This window comes from Aethalodelphis obliquidens, unplaced genomic scaffold (genome assembly GCF_003676395.1).
Source record: "Aethalodelphis obliquidens isolate GAN/ISIS:26980383/991018 unplaced genomic scaffold, ASM367639v1 scaffold4, whole genome shotgun sequence".
Classification (NCBI taxonomy): Eukaryota; Metazoa; Chordata; class Mammalia; order Artiodactyla; family Delphinidae; genus Aethalodelphis; species Aethalodelphis obliquidens.
The window spans coordinates 26,649,855-26,671,390 of record NW_020837948.1 but is presented as its reverse complement, the minus strand read 5'-3'; the positions used below and the strand labels follow the sequence as shown (position 1 = coordinate 26,671,390).

At 37.6% G+C, this 21,536-nt stretch overlaps 1 protein-coding gene across 2 annotated transcripts in view; it reads left to right on the top strand.

Annotated features, from left to right (window-relative positions):
• Positions 1-21,536, top strand: part of CAMK4 (calcium/calmodulin dependent protein kinase IV) — a 227,456-nt gene that overhangs the window by 66,451 nt on the left and 139,469 nt on the right. The gene's annotated exons all lie outside the window — the stretch shown is intronic.

The window sequence follows — 21,536 nt, the reverse complement described above, 5'->3', positions numbered from 1 at the left end:
GGAGTATAACCAATGATTTCTCTTTATTTAAAAGGCAGTAAAAGAGGCATCATTGACACCGACATTTACTCTTTCCTGCCACACCGTGTATAGAGAAGTGGCATGAGCCACATGCTGTTCTGGATTCTGAGATAGAGGACTAAGATGCCAATCCTTGATAACTGACACACACATTCAGTTCATTGCTGAGTGGAATTCCCTGGGAAAATATTCATTTCAAGGTTTTTAGACTTTTAAACTCCAGCTTATATGTAAATTTAAATTTCTGAAGGAAAATACTATGCTTTTGGAAGATTAGGTTTTATTTGGTATCCTTGTGTTCTTATAATTTTTAAAAATGATTTGCTTTCTTGAAAATGGTGTAAAGTTTATTCAGTAGTTTGTACTTATCTACTTATTCACTAACCTATTCGTTCACTAATGTATTCAAACAAATACTCATAGAGAGCTCACAGTTGTTATGAATGAAATGGAAATGGTAGCCTCTTACAGTCTTACAGTAGGAAAGTTAAGAACTGTAAGTGACTTGTGAGCTTTTAAAACTACAAATCTCATGATGTTAAGCATGTTACTTATAATCAGTAAGTTTTGGGGAAAAAAACACCCGTAATTCCATCACATTTAGCTTTGCACAATACCTTCTAGTTATTTTATACATACATGCATGCATAATTTTAACAAGCTGCATACAGCATGTGCATTTTTTACATTCTTTTTTTATTTAGCATTAATATGATATATTAAATTAGAAGGAACAACATGAAAGATTCAGAATGCCACATTCTCCCTCTTTTATTTTCATCCTGGGGTTTCTAGAGTTATGGTTGAGATATATATTATTCGAGTACAAAAGCAAGATGGTGATACATATGAATACTAGCACTTTCTAAGCTACAGAAACACAAAAACTGGTGCACATTGTTCTGTGTTATGTTGCAAATGTTGCTGATTCCTAGGGTATTGGAGAGAATCCAGTGGGGGCTCAGAAGAGCATCTGAGTGTTACTGAATATGCCCTGTGGCAGAATCCCTTGGTGCTTTAATGCCATGTGCCCAAACTTGGGGGTGTTTCCTCCATTTTTAAAAAGCAGGTTGCATTCTTCATAAGAAAATTATTAAAAGTTTAGCTATTGGGGGCTTCCCTGGTGGCGCAGTGGTTGAGAGTCCGCCTGCCGATGCAAGGAACACGGGTTCGTGCCCCGGTCCGAGAAGATCCCACATGCCGCGGAGCGGCTAGGCCCGTGAGCCATGGCCGCTGAGCCTGCGCGTCCGGAGCCTGTGCTCCGCAACGGGAGAGGCCACAACAGTGAGAGGCCCGCGTATGGCCAAAAAAAAAAAAAAAAAGTTTAGCTATTATTATTATAACTAATTATGAAATTGCTGCAGATGCTGCTAAGCTCTGTTCAGTGCATGAAGCTGTTATATTTTTCACTTTAAATTCAAAGCGATAAAAAGCTGATTGTCATACAGTTCTGATATCTATTACAGGGAAGTAACTCTTCCTATAAAACATTAAGAGGCAAATTTCATTTTAGAAATTTGTGACTTTAAAAGTCTCTGCAGATCTAAATTTCAAATTAAAAATATATTGCCAGCAGCTATGGTTTAGTAGAACTTATTAGCAGTTGTTCTGGCTTTCAAATTTAACTCTTTATAATAATTCTCCCAAATTGGCTTTTCCCCTTTACCCTTTTATTTAAGACTTTAAAATAGAAAAGGAAATCAGCACCTGGGGCTGGGGGTGGGGGAAGTCCAACAATAAATATCTTAAACGTATGACTGTATGACTGTTTTTCAAATCCCTTCATATTCAACAGATTTATCATTTAGATGCACCACCATGCTCTCTTCCCAATCTGAAATTGTCAGTGCTCTATTACTCTAAAATTGAAAGTGAAGCATAATGAATTCTGGTTTAAGTTAAGTTCAAGAACTCTAGACTTAAAATGATTACGAAGAGTTACATTTATCCTTTAGCCTCCAGCTTGGTGCATGTGAAAACCATAATTCATGGTGGTGTGCAAGATGAAATCAACTCAGATATATGTATTTGTAAAAACTCTACGTATAATAAGGCAAAGACGTTTAGGTCCTTATTAAAGCTATCATGGAATTATGGCTGATGGAACATATAGGAAAGAACACTCTATTTACTCTTTAACTCCGAATTACTTGCTGGGAGAAATCTACAATATTTTATAATATTCAGCTGCTGAGCCCTTCTTTCTTCTCCCAAATGTCTGGTTGTGTGGGAAACAGAAGGAGCAGAAAATGAGAAAAGAGCAAGGACAACTCAAACCAACAATTTATGTTTCTTGTTGGTCATACTGTTTAAAAAAAATGAAGTTGAAGCATACAAATAAAATTAGGGTTTTTAAATGAATTATGAGTTCTGATTCTGTTATTGGTCTTCATTCACTGTGTAGTTGACCATAGTGACTTCCTTCAAATAAGAGTTTTTTAGTGTATTATTTTTATTGTATACGTTGTGAAAGGAGACCCACCATCTAGTTAATTAACACATCCATCACCTCATATATTTATCTTTTTGTGTGTGTATGAGAACATTTAAGTTCTACTCTCTTAGCAAATTTCAATTAAATACAGTGTTATTAACTATAGTCACCATGTTTTATATTAGACCTTATTCATCTTATAGGTGAAAGTTTGTACCCTTTTACCAACCTCTCCCTATTTCTCCCAGCCCCCAGACCCTGGCAACCACTTTTTCACTCTCTGTTTCTATGAGTTTGATTTTTTTTTGAAGTTTTTTAGATTCCACATATAAGTGATACCATGCAGTATTTGTCTTTCTCTGTCTGGCTTATTTCACTTTTAATGGTTTCACTAACTAATGGTATAATGCTAAATGAAAGTATGTCCTCAAAGCTGTTTTTATTTGGAAAGATAACATGTATTCCTTTAGGAAATTCACCTGCTGAAAACAAAAACAAGTAACAACCCACATGACTTCCTCTAGAAAATTAGCAGCTTTTTTGGTACCCTCTCAACATCCCACCTCCACCCTTGCAGGTATGGCAAGTATCAATACATCTTCATTGGCTGTGTTGGAGAAAGAAGCATCTGGCAGCTCAACATAAGCCTCCTCTAAAAGAAGTCAAGCTTCCCCTTCAGGAAATGTGAGGGGGTATTTAAGTCTAGTGAAGACAATTCTGTTAAAATCACTCCTACTTTCCATCCCTCAGGAAAATAGGAAAGTTTCCACGAGTAGCGTTTGTATATTCAGAAGCCTAATCAAGAATTCCTGGTGCAGCAAATCTTTTATTTATTTACTTATTTATTTATTTATTTATTTATTTATTTGGCTACACCGGGTCTTAGTCATGGCATATGGGATCTATCTAGTTCCCTTACCAGGGATCAAACCCAGCCCACTGCATTGGGAGCATGGAGTCTTAACCGCTGGGCCACCAGGGAAGTCCCAGCAGCAAATATTTTAAAAGGGAAAGATAATTAACTCTAATCTTTGCTGTCAGTTGATTTTTATCATTTATTTAAATTTGCATTTGCATTCTGGGATTGTTTTATCAAATAAATATCTTCCAAGGTATCTTATAGTTTGTTTATAAGACAACTCTATAAATTAGCATGGATAGGCAAATAACCTATGGCTTGAAAGAAATTGATCTGGTGTGAAAAGATATTGATAACCAAATGAGTAGGAGTTTAAACAAAAACAGAACAACATCCTCAGAATATTGGCTTCATTATGATACTGTTACAACCTGTGGGAAATGCTATTGGGTGATGGACCCAATCTCTGCAGGGCCAGACATTTCTGATTCAGTACCAGCAATCCTGGTTCTGTCCATAATACTGAAAAGATTATCAGTCATTCAGTCCTGATAAATATATTTTAGATACATGTGTGGTATAAATCAAGAAAATGGTTATATGCAATGAAATTGGTATTGATTAGAACCTTTTTTACGTTCTAAAAGGGAAAAACCCTAATGAACCCTTCTGCTCATAATTGCTTAGAATTGGCAAAAATACCACATTCAGTTGCTTTGGCTGGTGGAGTTTCAATTTTTCTCTTAAGCTTCTTTAGGGTACAAAAGATTCAGACACTTTTATGACTAAAATGCCCAACAGAATTTCAATTTCTTGAAAATTTGCTCAGTTAGAATCCTACTGTAAAAATGAGTTCTTTCTAGAAAAACTGTAGAATTTAACTTAAAACAATGAAACATTCTCTTCTTTTTCCGTATTCAAGCCCCTTATGGATACCATGCAATTAATTTTCAGTACTTGATTGTGTAGGCAACTTAATAACTCATTCATAATTTCTAAAATCTCTCCCGGTAGTGCCTCTAAATTGATGAAGTACAGTGCTCTCCATAGCCCCTAAGGTAGGAATATTGGTTAATATTATTCAAAGCTGCTCTGTGATGAGAACATTTTACAATTGGACATGGTATATATTTCAACATCTTTTATTTTTAAAATTCTTTATTGGCCATTTAAAAATTTTATGGCGGGCTTCCCTGGTGGCGCAGTGGTTGAGAGTCCGCCTGCCGATGCAGGGGACACGGGTTCGTGCCCCGGTCCGGGAGGATCCCACATGCCGTGGAGCGGCTGGGCGCGTGAGCCATGGCCGCTGAGCCTGCACTCACACCGGGAGAGGCCACAACAGTGAGAGGCCCGCGTACCGAAAAAAAAAAAAAAATTATGACTAAGCTCTAAGTAAATAAAGATTATAAACATACATTATCAGATTGGATCCCATATAAAATCAAGAATAGTAAAAGGAAATATTTTGCCGTAAGACCAGTACACTTTTTATTGAAGTATAATTAATGCACAGTACACTTAATTTAGATTACTGTGGTCTGTTTTGCAGAGTTCTGAGTATAGCTAGGGAACTCAGCTATGATCATACTCTATCCAGTGAGAGAATTACATTTTCTTTCTCTTTTCGTCTTCCTTATTATACTCACGAGTCCTGGTTATGCAGGCAGGACATTGCCCGTGAGAGCAGAGTGGGATGAGAGGCAGCAGACAGGAGTCCCAAGGCCCAATAATGGAAGCAGAGTTAACCCAAGTTACCTGAGTTAGTGTAAGAAGGTTACAAAAATGCAAATTATTGTCAAGGTTAAAAAAACAAGACTATAGCTAAGAAAATGCTGCCAAGAGAGAAATCTAAAATGAGGCCACGATGAGAGTGGGAGAATGAAGCTCAAAGTGTGTAGGCAGAAAGGTCTGGATCCACGTGGAAGGACTGGGCTGCAGAATGAAGTTCAGAGCTCAGTGGAGGGCAAGATTGTGCTAGAGCCCCCCTTTGACAATGTGCCATTTCCTTAAGCTTTGGAAGTGTGGTGGCTGAAGAGAGACTTAACAACTTAAAAACAAACATATTTGGCACTTTGTCTCGACTTTTTAAACTTCCATTTAATCCTCATCCCTCTATAACCTTTTTTCGACCTATAGTACTCCAAGAAAACCACTCTCACTAAAATCAGTACTGACTTTCTAAGTAGCTGATCCAAAGAGCAAATTTTAGTCCGTGGCATTTAATATTATTGATCCTTTCCTCCTTACAAGTGACCCGATTTAAGTCAAATAGGTGTGTGATTGTACCATTGTTTGGAAAGAGGAGAGAAAAGTTATATTGTTGATTGTGTAGAGAATTGTGACCAAATTTGTTTTCATCACCCCAACTGATAGTTAGGCCCGTGGTGGAAACAGTTCCATGTTTTGCTGCTATCATTCATTTTGTGCAGCTCCTGTATTTCTGTCTACCAGCAATGTTTTAACATAGGAAAAAGGAAGCTCCAAGATTTACTTGAAGAAAAGTACTGTAATGTGAGGAGAAAATGGATGGGGCCTTACAAGAATAAAAGGTATATTTAGAGGATATTTAGGAAAATACATTGCCATCTTTAAGAGAAGTTTGAAATACGGCTCTATTTTGCTTAAGGGTTACTATACTTCCCTAAGATTTTATAAAATGTCTCATGTTTCCTGGAAGAGGACAGATAACGATAATGGTAAGAAATTTAGATATAGTCTTTGCTTTATGGAAAATAACATTTAATTTAGGAATGGGAGATACCTATTTATGTTTACAGTACAGGACAGTCCAGAATTAAGTGCTAAAATAAATGAGCAAGTGACTTTTTCATTTATTTAACATGATATCATTGAGTGCCTAAAGAATGCAAGCACCCATGTTAGGTGGTAAGAGGTACTGAGGACTCGGAGAGCAGAGAGGAATAAAATGCTTTGGGAGAAGGGGAGAAAACTCCAATTGGAGTGTTCGTGGGAGGCTGGTAGGAGGGGGTGGAAATCTGAGGGGTGACTTTGAGGATGGGCGTAACTTAAAAACGTGAAAGGACATGAGAAGTTGTTCTGGGCAACAGCATAAGTCAAGACATGAAGTGAGTAATGAACCTGTCTTCCAGGTGTAGTGATAATGTCTAATTTTGTAGTTTCCTAAAAAAAATCAAAGGAATCGATTGTAAAGGGCAAAATACTTAGTGACAGTAGTCACAGTAGTAGAGTCTGAGTTGCATCTAAAGTTCTAGACCTGTACTGTCCAGTACAGTAGCCACCTGCCATGTGTGTAGCTACTTAGCAATTGAAATGTGGCTGGTCTGACTTGAGATGTGTTTTAAGTGTAAAATACATGCTAGATTTTTAAAGACCTAGCATAAGGACAAAAAAGAATGTAAAGTGTCTCAATAATTTTATATTGGTTACATGTTGAAATGACAATATTTTAGATTATATTGGACATAATTTGCATACATTGATTATATCAAATATGTTATTAAAATTAATTTTACCTGTTCCTTTTAACTTCTTTTTTAAAAATTTTATTTATTTTTTGGCTGCATTGGGTCTTTGTTGCTGCGCGCGGGCTTTCTCTAGTTGCAGCGAGTGGGAGCTACTCTTCGTTGCGGTGTGCAGGGTTCAGTAGTTGTGGCTCATGGATTTAGTTGCTCCGTGGCACGTGGAATCTTCCCGGACCAGGGCTTGACCCCATGTCCCCTGCATTGGCAGGTGGATTCTTAACCGCTGCGCCACCAGGGAAGTCCCCCTTATTACTTTTTCTTTTTTTAACATCTTTTTTTTTTTTTTACATCTTTATTGGAGTATAATTGCTTTACAATGGTGTGTTAGTTTCTGCTTTATAACAAAGTGAATCAGCTATACATATACATATATCCCCATATCTCTTCTCTCTTGCATCTCCCTGCAGCCCTCCCTATCCCACCCCTCTAGGTGGTCACAAAGCACCAAACTGATCTCCCTGTGCTATGTAGCTGCTTCCCACTAGCTATCTATTTTACATTTGGTAGTGATCTGTGTCAATGCTACACTCTCAATTCGTCACAGCATACCCTTCCACCTCCGCGTGTCCTCAAGACTATTCTCTACTTCTGCGTCTTTATTCCTGTCCTGCCCCTAGGTTCATCAGAATAATTTTTATTTTTTAGATTCCATATACATGTGTTAGCATACAGTATTTGTTTTTCTGTTTCTGACTTACTTCACTCTGTATGACAGACTCTAGGTCCATCCACCTCACTACAAATAACTCAATTTCATTTCTCTTTATGGCTCAGTAATATTCCATTGTTTATATCTGCCACATCTTCTTTATCCATTTATCCATCAATGGACACCTAGGTTGCTTCCATGTCCTGGCTATTGTAAATAGTGCTGCAATGAACACTGGGGTTCATGTGTCTTTTTGAATTCTGGTTTTCTCAGGGTATATGCCCAGTAGTGGGATTGCTGGGTCATATGGTAGTTCTATTTTTAGTTTTTTAAGGAACCTCTATACTGTTCTCCAGAGTGGCTGTATCAATTTACATTCCCACCAACAGTGCAAGAGAGTTCCCTTTTCTTCACAGCTTCTCCAGCATTTATTGTTTGTAGATTTTTTGATGACGGACATTCTCACTGGTATGACGTGATATCTCATTGTAGCCTTGATTTGCATTTCTCTAATGATTAGTGATGCTGAGCATCTTTTCATGTGTTTGTTGGCAACCTGTATATCTTCTTTGGAGAATTGTCTATTTAGGTTTTCTGTCCATTTTTGGATTGGGTTGTTTGGTTTTTTTGATATTGAACTGCATGAGCTCCTTGTATATTTTGGAGATTAATACTTTGTCAGTTCCTTCATTTGCAAATATCTCTCCCATTCTGAGGGCTGTCTTTTTGTCTTGTTTATGGTTTCCTTTGCTATGCAAAAGCTTTTAAGTTTCATTAGGTCCCCTTTGTTTATTTTTGTTTTTATTTCCATTTCTATTGGAGGTGGGTCTAAAAGGATCTTGCTGTGATTTATGTCATAGAGTGTTCTGCCTATGTTTTCCTTTAAGAGCTTTATAGTGTCTGGACTTACATTTAGGTCTTTAATCCATTTTGAGTTTATTTTTGTGTATGGTGTTAAGAAGTGTTCTAATTTCATTCTTTTACATGTAGCTGTCCAGTTTTCCCAGCACCATTTATTGAAGAGGCTCTCTTTTCCCCACTGCATATTCTTGCCTCCTTTATCAAAGATAAGGTGACCATATGTGCGTGGGTTTATCTCTGGGCATTCTATCTTGTTCCATTGATCTATATTTCTGTTTTTGTGCCCATACCATACTGTCTTGATTACTGTAGCTTTGTAGTATAGTCTGAATTCAGGGAGCCTGATTCCTCCAGCCCGTTTTTCTTTCTCAAGGTTGCTTTGGGTATTCGGGGTCTTTTGTGTTTCCATACAAATTGTGAAATTTTTTCTTCTAGTGCTGTGAAAAATGCCATTGGTAGTTTTATAGGGATTGCAGTGAATTTGTAAATTGCTTTGGGTAGTGTAGTCATTTTCACATTGTTGATTCTTGCAATCCAAGGGCATAATATATCTCTCCATCTGTTTGTATCATCTTTAATTTCATTCATCAGTGTCTCATAGTTTCTGCATACAGGTCTTTCATCTCCTTAGGTAGGTTTATTCCTAGGTATTTTATTCTTTTTGTTGCAGTGGTAAATGGGAGTGTTTCCTTAATTTCTCTTTCAGACTTTTCATCATTAGTGTATAGGAATGCAAGAGATTTCTGTACATTAATTTTGTATCCTGCTACTTTACCAAATTCGTTGATTAGCTCTAGTATTTTTCTGATAGCATCTTTAGGATTCTCAATGTATAGTATCATGTCATCTGCAAACAGTGACAGCTTTACTTCTTCTTTTCCGATTTGGATTCCTTTTATTTCTTTCTCTTCTCTGATTGCTGTGGCTAAAACTTCCAAAACTATGCTGAATAATAGTGGTGAGAGTGGGTATCCTTGCCTTGTTCCTGATCTTAGAGGAAATGGTTTCAGTTTTTCACCATTGAGAATGATGTTGGCTGTGGGTTTGTCAATATGGCCTTTATTATGTTGAGGAAAGTTCCCTTTATGCCTACTATCTGGAGGGTTTTTATCATAAATGGGTCTTGAATTTTGTCAAAAGCTTTTTCTGCATCTATTGAGATTATCATATGGATTTTATCCGTCAGTTTGTTAATATGGTGTATCACATTGATCGATATTGAAGAATCCTTGCATTCCTGGGATAAACCCCACTTGATCATGGTGTATGATCCTTTTAATGTGCTGTCGGATTCTGTTTGCTAGTATTTTGTTGAGGATTTTTTGCATCTATGTTCATCAGTGACATTGGTCTGTAGTTTTCTTTTTTTGTGACATCTTTGTCTGGTTTGGTGTCCGGGTGATGGTGTCCTCGTAGAATGAGTTTGGGAGTGTTCCTCCTTCTGCTATATTTTGGAAGAGTTTGAGAAGGATAGGTGTTAGCTCTTCTCTAAATGTTTGATAGAATTCTCCTGTGAAGCCATCTGGTCCTGGGCTTTTGTTTGTTGGAAGATTTTTAATCACAGTTTCAATTTCAGTGCTTGTGATTGGTCTGTTTATACTTTCTATTTCTTGCTGGTTCAGTCTCGGGAGGTTATGCTTTTCTAAGAATTTGTCCATTTCTTCCAGATTATCCATTTTATTGGCATATAGTTTCTTGTAGTAATCCCTCATGATGCTTTGTATTTCCGCAGTGTCAGTTGTTAGTTCTCATTTTTTATTTCTAATTCTGTTGACTTGAGTCTTCTCCTTTATTTCTTGATAAGTCTAGCTAATGGTTTATCAATTTTGTTTATCTTCTCAACGAACCACCTTTTAGTTTTATTGATCTTTGCTATTTTTTCCTTCATTTCTTTTTCATTTATTTCTAATCTGATCTTTATGATTTCTTTCCTTCTGCTAACTTTGGGGTTTTTTTGTTCTTGTTCCTTTATTTGCTTTAGGTGTAAGGTTAGGTTGTTTATTTGAGATTTTTCTTGCTTCTTGAGGTAGGATTGTAGTGCTGTAAACTTCCCTCTTAGAACTGCTTTTGCTGCATCCCATAGGTTTTGGATCACTGTGTTTTCGTTGTCATTTGTTTCTATGTATTTTTTGATTTCCACTTTGATTTCTTCAGTAATCTCTTGGTTATTAATTAGTGTATTGTTTAACCTCCATGTGTTTGTGTTTTTTACAGTTTTTTTCCCTGTAATTGATTTCTAATCTCATAGTGTTGTGGTCGGAATAGATCCTTGATAAGATTTCAGTTTTCTTAAATTTTCTGAGGCTTGATTTGTGACCGAAGATGTGATCTATCCTGGAGAATGTTCCATGAGCACTTGAGAAGAAAGTGTATTCTGTTGTTGTTGGATGGAATGTCCTTTATATATCAATTAAGTCCATCTTGTTTAATGTATCATTTAAAGCTTGTGTTTCCTTATTTATTTTTATTTTGGATGATCTGTCCATTGGTGAAAGTGGGGTGTTAAAGTCCCCTACTATGACTGTGTTACTGTCGATTTCCCCTTTTATGGCTGTAGCATTTGCCTTAGGTATTGAAGTGCTCCTATGATGTGTGCATAAATATTTACAATTGTTATATCTTCTTGGATTGATCCATTGATCATTATGTAGTGTCCTTCTTTGTCTCTTGTAACAGTCTTTATTTTAAAGTCTATTTTGTCTGATACAAGAATTGCTACTCCAGCTTTCTTTTGATTTCCATTTGCATGGAATATCTTTTTCCATCCTCTCACTTTCAGTCTGTATGTGTCCCTAGGTCTGAAGTGGGTCTCTTGTAGACATAATATATATGGGTCTTGTTTTTGTATCCATTCAGCCAGTCTGTGTCTTTTGCTTGGAGCATTTAATCCACTTACATTTAAGGTAATTATCGATATGTATGTTCCTATTACCATTTTTTTAATTGTTTTGGGTTTGTTACTGTAGGTCTTTTCCTTCTCTTGTGTTTCCTGCCCAGAGAAGTTCCTTTAGGATTTGTTGTAAAGCTGGTTTGGTGGTGCTGAATTCTCTTAGCTTCTGCTTGTCTGTAAAGGTTTTAATTTCTCCGTCGAATCAGAATGAGATTCTTGCTGGGTAGAGTAATCTCGGTTGTAGGTTTTTTCCCTTTCATCACTTTAAATATGTCCTGCCACTCCCTTCTGGCTTACAGAGTTTCTGCTGAACGATCAACTGTTAACCTTATGGGGATTCCGTTATATGTTATTTGTTGCTTTTCCCTTGCTACTTTTAATATTTTTTCTTTGTGTGTGGCTACTGGGAATGTTAAATTACAAACATGGCCACCATTCATAGCTAGCATTTTGCTTCTATTTGGCAGTGCTGTTCTAAATGCTATATAACACAAGAGTGTGGAAACAAATGACTTCTGCGGTATGATTCCTCCCCATGTACATGTATTTTTAAAAGCCTTTGACTTCTAATCATGTGCCTTATATGTGATAGAGTGCAGGATTTTCTTTTCAGTTGCCAAATTGACTTGTACAATATTATGAAGTTGCATCTATGCTGAACTTCTCATAGGGTCCATACATTGAGCAAGCCTGCAAGCAGCCCCCAGGTCTATCCAGGAGACAGAGTTGGGCTCATACTCGGGCGCTTTTTGCACCCCTGCCCTCCTGTCATTTTCATCTATCATTTCACCTAGAGTTTAAAGGAAATGAAAAAAGAGAATGAGAAATGAGACAAAGCATGAGACGGTGAAGTTAGCTGAAATCATAAAAATGATAGACTAATTTTCTACTAATGTCTGAATCATGGGACTGCTTTGCTCATAAGATTTGTGAAACAAAGTAGAGTTGCTACCATTAATAGAAGTGAAAAATACAAGAGTGAAAGAGCACATCTGAACTGGCTGCATTTTTCCTTCTTGGTAATCTGAAACTTTGCCTTTTCTGGGAGTATGACTTTTCACTTCGTCTAGTTGTTTGAATTATTTTGAGATTCTCTCATTTCCTTTTGGAATAAAACACCTAGTGATATGTATTGTTTTAGTAAAAATGAAGTCATTGATGAAAAGTGTAAATAATCATTGCAGTAATAGTCTTTTTGTTCAAGTATTCTTCTCAAAGAAAAAAAATTAAATGTCTTATTTTCCCCTTTTTGTTAAAATATTTAATTCACTGTCTGCTTCTTGGCCATTGATACTATAGTGGTAGATGTCATAGACAAATTGCTGAAGAAAAGAATGTAATTGACTTTCTCACTGAATAAATGAGTTTTTCATGCATCACTTTAAGGAGTTGACCCATTTAAACTTTTGCAACATATTTTAAGTTAGCTTGAGAGAGGTGTTATGAAAAAATATGGGATTGTAAATGTTGGAATTAAGTGAAAATTAGTTTACTTTAACATCACCTTTTAACATGTCCTGAGAACTCTCCTGTCAGAAATTTGAACTGCATTTTACATTAGATTTAGTTGAATGCGTTTGCATCAAAATTACCAGTTAACTTTCGCTGGGGGGGAAGAAACCTCTTGAGAGACAAAATGGATTCAAAATATCCCTGTCCTTGTGTTCATGAACTCAGTACCCATAATTTTAGAGAAGAAATTTTATTTACCATTGGGAAAATTTGTAGTTTGCAAATTTGTGATTTGAACTGACCCCTAATGAAAATCCACATAGTGGAAAAGGATTTGATGGCTTTATGGCTAATTATTTTTTTAACCAGCCCCCTTCAGATACCGTTTGTAAGAGGTATCTTGCCTCCTTCACCAGCTAGCTTGTCTATTAGCTTCTACATATCTCAGGCAAAATCTCTTTGTAGCAATAATGGAAAAGATTATTTACTGGAGAATGGCAACAAAAGACTTTTTTGAGAATAATTCATTTCATTCTATAGAATGATTTACATACATGCTTACACACTAAAACAGTCACAATGAATATAAATGTGTACATTTAACTAACTTCAAATGATAAGAATAACAGAGTGACTGGTGGTAACTGCTGCTCTATTTCTACTCGGGTGTTAGCGAGACTCTTACTGGACTGGCTAAAGGAACTAAGAGTCCTGATTTTATTCCAGTCATGCCTGGGATTGGAATGTCCGTGAAGAAAAGTCATTTTTCTTTGAATGGGGTGTGGGAAAGGACCTAGATAGGAGGACGAATTTTTCTTAGTAAGTGTAGCTTTCATAGGGATAGCTGAATTTGAGACCATAACTTAGGTAAGTGAATTGGATTCTCCCAATTCAGAGAGACTTAATTCCATTCTGTCCAGCTTCCTTATGCCCTCTCCCCACTACATTTTGAGGACCTTGTTTTAACTGGGCTCTGCAGAATTTACCTTTACATAAATTTGGTTCCATTTACAGATTTAGATTCACTTTTAGGACAGGACTGAAGGACAAGCTATTGTAGTTTTCTTTGCATATTCACTCTATCACTTATTTTTTGTTTCTGCAATTCACTTGCAAAAAGACTAAATTTAGTTGGTTTTCATATGAGAAAGAGAGAAGTCTGTTCAGTTAAGAATCACTTATTTTGAAGACCTTTTGATATAATTAATAAACTGGCATTGGAATTAGGCAAGGATACTTACTAAAGAGTGAATGTTCTTAAATAATAAAGCCTTGGAATCTTTTAAACTACCATTTTAAACTACCATTGACTTTGGACTGAAAGGAAATGTTAAAGTATTTTACACTTATAGGTTATATTCTCTCAGTTTCCAAGCTACTGCTTGGTTGTGAATTAAACATTTTTGGAAATGGCCTGAAGTTTTCAGGATTCCAGAGTCACCTTATAAATGTATTGAAACCAGTTATTGTTTTTAAATGAAACTTACTAATAAAATATAAGTGTACCTTAAAAACCTATGGTTTAAAAATCCCAATGTGTAGAATTATAAGATAGGAGATTATAATAAGGATTACAGAAGAATATTTTATTTTATGAAATACTCAATGTTCCCTTTAAAGATAATAATTTTTTCCTGTGCTTATCATTATTTATACGTGGATATTTATCTATAGGTCACAAAGTTTGCAGATAAAATTTAAAACAATTTTGGGAGCCGTTGTCTTTGAAGATCAATTCAAAATGACAGCAAAGCATCTCTGGAATTGAAATTTAATGCAGTGGAAAAACATTATGTGATCTAGACATGTTCAGTTTGGTTGACTCGGGTTTTAGAAAAAGTCAATTATGTAAAATACTCTTTGAATCATTTATGCAATGGGAAAAAGGAGCTAATTATCTGGGCTTTAGCCCGAGATATTGAACTCATTAAAAATGCCTTCTATAATTTCAAACTGAAACCCAATTAATAATTTAAAAAGAAAAAGAAAATTAAACATCCAGTCATTTGAAAATAACTTTTGTTTAATAGTAGATAAAAAATATAATTGAGATGTTGTTAACCTTCCACTTGGCACATTGGGTTTATCTGTGTTGTGGTTTTATTTGTCTAATTTCATTGACTGATTGACTTCTTTGTATAACAAACATGCGCTAAATTCTTACTAGGTGTCACAGCCTATGATCCATGCTGGAGACATGAATGAATAAGACTTGATCCCTGGACTTAGGATCTTAGAGCCTTGTGGGTTCAGACAAACATGCACACACAGAAGAGTGATGCAGTGTCACAAGGTTGTGACACCTGTTGGTTCAGGGCATTATGAGGGTACATAGGTTAATGATTCCAGGACTTTACAACTTAAGAATATTCTATTATCAGTAAGCATCCACACCAAATCAGTTGCTACCTGAATGATCTTATCACTTCTCCTGAGTGAAAGACAAATAAGGCAGCATGATTAAAGACATGCATTTGTATGGAACTCTTCAGGGTCCGGGGTCAACACCTCACTCCCTCCCTGGGGGGCCTGGCCAGTCTTGGAGGAAATGTGTAGCCATTTTTTGCTGCACTTAACCATCCTCCTAAGGACTCATTGAAGTTAAAGCTTCTTAAGCTAAAGCCAAACCAAGATGTGACATTTTGGCCCCTCTTGTGTTGACCCTGATTCTGAGCTGTTTACTGTCTACTTAGTCTGGTAGTTCTTCCCCTAAGGGTGCTGTGGCCTCCAAGCTTCTCACAGTATGTAGGTTGTTTCACCTGCTTCAGTTTTCTTTCCCTGCATTGAGTGACCCCAACCACCACCCTTTCACCTCCATCATCTCATTAAAATTTAACTTTGCTCATTTTTAAAAAGTGAGTTTGAAATGAATGTGAGCTGGGTATAGGACTCAAGACTTGGGATTTAGTCCATCTCTAGGACCAGTAGTCATCTCAGTGTCATTTGGAGGTGAGGACAGAGGTTGATTAAGGGATGTTTATTGGTCTGGTGCCTTGACTTGCGGGAAAATAAATGTGCAATCTTGTAAATGCTTGGAAATAAGAAGACAAATAGTTTCTTAGATTAAGAATGAGTACAAAAAGGACTTCCCTGGTGGCACAGTGGTTAAGGATCCGCCTGCCAATGCAGGGGACACGGGTTTGATCCCTGGTCTGGGAAGATCCCACTTGCCATGGAGCAACTAAGACCACATGCCACAACTATTGAGCCTGTGCTCAAGAGCCCGTCAGCCATAACTACTGAAGCCCACGTGCCTAGAGCCCATGCTCTGCAACAAGAGAAGCCACTGTGATGAGAAGCCTGTGCACCGCAACAAAGAGTAGACCCCACTCGCTGCAACTAGAGAAAGCCCACGCGCAGCAACAAAGACCCAATGCAGCCAAAAATAAATACATAAAAAATAAAATAAATTTATAAAAAAAAGAATGAGTACAAGGTAGGTGACACCTTGTTGAGTAATCCTCCCTGGTGTGTACCTGTTACTTAGCCTAACATGGCATGTTGAACTTTATTGGTACTGGTGCAGAACTGATGTAACCATCCTCCTCAATCATGGCATGCTATATTCCAGGTTGTATGAGGTTTCTCTGGCTTTCGTTCTTTGTTTCTTCTTCACCAGCCATCCCACCTCCCTACCTCTACCCCCAGTAAGCATCCATTCTAATGTGTTTGGTGTATGTCTTTGGAAATGAATGTATCATTATAAAATTCAGTGTTTTCTATATAATCAAGCTTTTAACATACACAAATGGTATTATGCTGCTTAGTGAATGAGATGCCAGGGGGTTGCCAGAAGTTCAGTAAGGCTTGAAGTGAAGGCACTAATAGCAGAAGAGGTAGGCAGGAGCCAACTGATAGATGACCTTATATGTCATGCTAAGGAATTGGGATTTCATCCATCAATAGTAGGAGGTTATTAAAAAAGGGAATGACAATATCAGCTTTGAGGCCCAAGGTTACTTTGACAGTAGTGTGGAAGATGGCTTGGAGGGTAAGTATGTAAGTGCTAAGCTTGAGACTTAGTTTGTAGGAACTTCTCAATAATGATAGCTAGTATTACTTTTCATGTTTCAGTAATCCCTGTTCTACTGAACACAGTATAGCTTTAAGATTAAGAATATATTCTGGGGGCTTCCCTGGTGGCACAGTGGTTGACAGTCTGCCTGCCGATGCAGGGGACACGGGTTCACGCCCCGGTCTGGGAAGATCCCACGAGCCGCAGAGCGGCTAGGCCCGTGAGCCATGGCCGCTGAGCCTGTGCGTCCGGAGCCTGTGCTCCACAACGGGAGAGGCCTCAACAGTGAGAGGCCCACATACCGCAAAAAAAAAAAAAAAAAAAGAATATATTCTGACACATTGACTTAAAGAAAACTCTAGTGAATTACAAAAAAGCATAGTAGTCCTTTTTTTATACTTATTGAACTACAAAAAGTCATTGTAAGTGTATTTTCTTTTCTAGCACACAAAACAATTATTTGTGTTCATTTGGGAAGCTTTATCTAGTGTTCTGGGCTGTGATGAGTATTATGAGTCCTCTTAGCTGTGTTCATCTGATAGCAGTGGTGAGCATTATTCTCACAGGCATATGACAGATCTCACACATACCTACCCTAGGAATGCCATTAAAATATAGTTGAATTTAAATAGTGAAGTTTCTGTGCGGAGAGAATGTTATTAAAGAATCTGACCATCATCAATCTTTCTATAATCAGAGCATTGCCTGGGTGAATGTGAAAAACTTCAAATCCCCCCCTTCTACAACTTCACCCAACACCCTCTGCTATTGTGAGGAGATGTGGCATCAGTTTAGCTGGCATAAGGTTTTAATGAGGTCCAAGGCAAAAAGAAAAAAAAATATTCTATTTCCTCTTCCTCATATTTTCTAAAATTGGCTGATGGAGGGGGCTGCCTGCTGCCATGTGGCAGCCACCACCTGCATAGTTGCTGGCTTTGGAGAAGACTTGCTGAGAGAGTGCGTGCTATTATTAGCATACTATATAGCTTGCCTTGTACCTCTGTGATTTCTGTTTGAAGATTAATTGAATTTTGAATGGAAAAACTCTAAACAGGTGATATGTTAACCCATTTTTTCTTTGGAAGGCAAAAGGAGTTCAGGAGATAATAGAAAGTCTACATAATGGATAAGAGACCAGCTGGACGATCTGTGACTCCCACAGAATGTGCAGGGAGATATTCAGGTTTTATAGAGCCAGCATCACACCCTCTGTTCATACGGCAGAGCTGTCATTCAAAGGAAAGTTGAAGGATTCCCTGCTTTTCTAGAGACGTTTCTCAAGGCCTGATAATTGTAAATATTGTATAAAAACAGCTGTGCTTGCTGTTGTCTTTGTTCTCATTCCAGTAGAGAATCAATGTGGATGATTTGTCCATCTTCTCAATCTTGAGTAGCAGTGAGGTGGGTTTGTGGTGTTGTTGCTGTTCTTTTTGTGGTTTTTTTGTTTGTTTGTTTCTTTGGTACTTTTTCACTGCCAGTTCTCTTGGTATATTTAGAAAGCCAGATTAAAAGTTACACCATTCTTTAGAAAAGTCAAAGAACTAAAAATATGGGATGGATTTCTGTTCTGGAAGTGTTAGTCCTTTTCTTTTTAAACCAAAGCATATTCTTTGATTTTCTAATTATAAGTTTTGGTACAAAGAACTTATTCATTCCAGGAAATACTTCCATTTCATTGCAAGATGATGCACCCTGCAACATGGCACAAATGTTTCTCATGCAGCTGAGTGCCAGGGCCTTAAGACCAAAGTGGAGGACCCCTCATAGACACTTAGAGGATGTGGGTTTGAGGGATTGCCAAATAAGCCAGGTGTCATGGTGGTTACAGGCAGTGGCTTTAATGCTAGAGAGAACTGGGATCAAGTTCCAGATTTACCTTTTGCTAATTGAATAACCTTGAGCAAGTAAGTAACCTCTCTGGGCTTCAATCTTTTCATCTGTAAAAGGGCATAAAAAAGAATTATGCCCATATGTTCTGAGAATTAGATGAGATAATACATGTTCACATGTATTCTTCAGAATATGGCGCAGGGACTTCCCTGGTGGCGTAGTGGTTAAGAATCTGCCTGCCAGTGCAGGAGACATGGGTCCCAGCCCTAGTCCCGGAAGATCCCACATGCTGTGGAGCAACTAAGCCCATGCACCACAACTACTGAGCCTGAATTCTAGAGCCTGTGAGCCACAACTACTGAGCCCACATGCCACAACTACTGAAGCCCGTGCACCTAGAGCCCTGCTTCACAATGAGAGAAGCCACCGCAATGAGAAGCCCGCGTACTGCATCAAAGAGTAACCCTGCTTGCTGCAGCTAGAGAAAGCCACGTGCAGCAACGAAGACCCAATACAGCCAAAAATAAAATAAATAAATTTATTAATAAATAATTAAAGTTCTTAAAAAAAAAAGAACATGGCACAATGCCTGACCTAGAGTAACTGCTTATTAAGTGTTAATTATTATTGTTTCTGAGATAGCTGGATTTGTTCATATTTTTCATGATCCCATCAGCCTTAGAGGCTTCCTTGACTTCTCCTTTTGAGATATTCTGGAGTTTCTTGTGATAGTCAGAAATTTCAGGACCCAAACGGATGATACTTCAACTGCAGATTAATAGAATTCTTCAGGCTATGCCTTATAAATATTCTAGAACAGTCCAAGAAACTCTCAGAGATGTCTTTGAGTTTAAAACACAGTGTAGGAATGAGCTGAGGGCCAACAACCCATTGGTTCATGTGATTTGTTGGTGGAGGGTCCCTGCAACTCATATTGGTACCTTCAATGGGGCAACATTTGGAACATTGGCTACAGTATACTTTTTGGAGATTTCAGTTAGTAATAGAATTCCTTTTTTCCATCATTGGGCAAATATGATTAAAACTAACTTCTTTGCAAACTTAAAACTTAACTTTAACTTAAGCTATGTATGAAGGAGTTTTTACTACACCAGATGGATGGCCCTTCTATTCTGGATATCCTGTGTTTCTAAACAGTTTGCAGTTCTAAACTGAGTAAATCTCACTTTAAGCCAGGGTTTCTCAACCTCAGCACTATTGACATTTTGGGCCACTAATTCTTTGATTTTTTTTTTTTGAGTGATGTCACCATGTGCTTTGCAGGATATTTAGCACTGTCTCTGTCCTCTACTTACAAGATGTTAGTAGCAAACCCCACTGCACTCAGACAACAAAAATGTCTGCAGAGATTGATAAATGTCATCTAGGGAAGGGCCAAAATTACCCCCAGTTGAGAGCCACTGCATTAAGTACAGCTACTTAGCATTGATAATTTTAATAACAGGTCTAATTGTGCGACTTTAACATTGCTGCTTTGAGGAAGTTTGCTTTCTCCCCTTGATCTCTCTGTCCTCTGGAGGTATTCATTAAGCCTCTTCTCTCTTTATACTTATCCTGTTCTGTGGCCTCAGCCATCACCTCTCGTCATATGACGTCCAACTCTTTCCAATCTGAACATCTTTACATTTTAGTTTTAAACTTCATGTGTCAAAACCCTATTCCCAGCCTCCCTTTCTCCCAGTTCTTTCTTCTCTGTTCACCATTCTTCCAATAGCTCAGGCTCAAACTGAATCACCTCTGACTTCTCTGTCCATCTGTCTTTGTCTCCATCCCACCTCTCTCAGTCATCAAGACGACTTTTGAAATCTCTCCTACAACTTTCCCTTTTCTCCTTTCCCACCACCACTGCCCTCCTGCATGCCTCCACTTTTGTGATGGCTTCTCCAACAGTCTCCTGGGGGGGGGGGGGTTGGTCATTTTTTTATACTCCAACATCTTTATTGGAGTATAATTGCTTTACAATGGTGTGTTAGTTTCTGCTGTATAACAAAGTGAATCAGCTATAAGTCTCCTGGGTTTTGCTCTCCCTCCAATATATCCTGCATCCCTTATCCTCTTAAAGCACTGATCGTAATACTCCCATACTCAGAAACCTCAGTAACTTTCCTCTGCCTATGGGGTTGATAACAGATTCCCAATCTTGGCATGTAAAACTTTCCATACTCACACCTCATCTTATTTCACATTAGACCACCCCTCATCCACCCAATGGAATAGCCTACCTAAGAGTTCTCACTGTTCTTTTTGTGTGTCTTGAATCCCAGCTTCTGAGCCATTGCTCACTTCCTTTTCATGGACTGGCCATGGCTCTCATCTGTTCCTGCTAAATTCTTCTTATCCTTTAAGGAGAGTCAAATGATGCTTCCTTTATGAAGCTTTCCCTGATTCCATCACTTTTCTTTAAGCTACCATTGCCTTTTTCTGAGCTTCTTCCTTGTATCACTTGGTCTTCCAGCAGCATGCGTAGTTAGAGACTCAGGAAGGATATTTTGAATAAGTGAGTGAACAGAGATGGGATCTCTTCATTAGCAGAATTAAAACTTGAAATATTTTACCCTTCTACTGAAAGATCTATTAGAAACTCTGTTATCAATTAATCTGTCTTTATACTTAAGTAATATGAATAGCCACACAACTTTTCTTAAAAATATCAATTATGCAAGTCATCAAATCCTCCCTCCCACTGCATGTTAGCTTTGTGACCTTGGTCATATTACTTTACTTCTCTGAACCTTGGTTGTCTCAGCTCTTCAAATAAGTTACTGTTATGAAATCATGTGTGCAAAGGGGTCCAATCAGTGCCTGGAATGTAGGGCTCAGTACATGTCGACTATTTGTTCTTTACCATTGGAACTATCCAAAACACCCTCTTTAAGTGAATTTCTTCTTTCTACAAAATACCTATAATATAGACATAGCTATATGCTACTTGGTTATTTTACTATTGTGGCATTAAGAGGGAGGCCAATGAAATGGGACCTAACTTTAACGTATGCTCTTT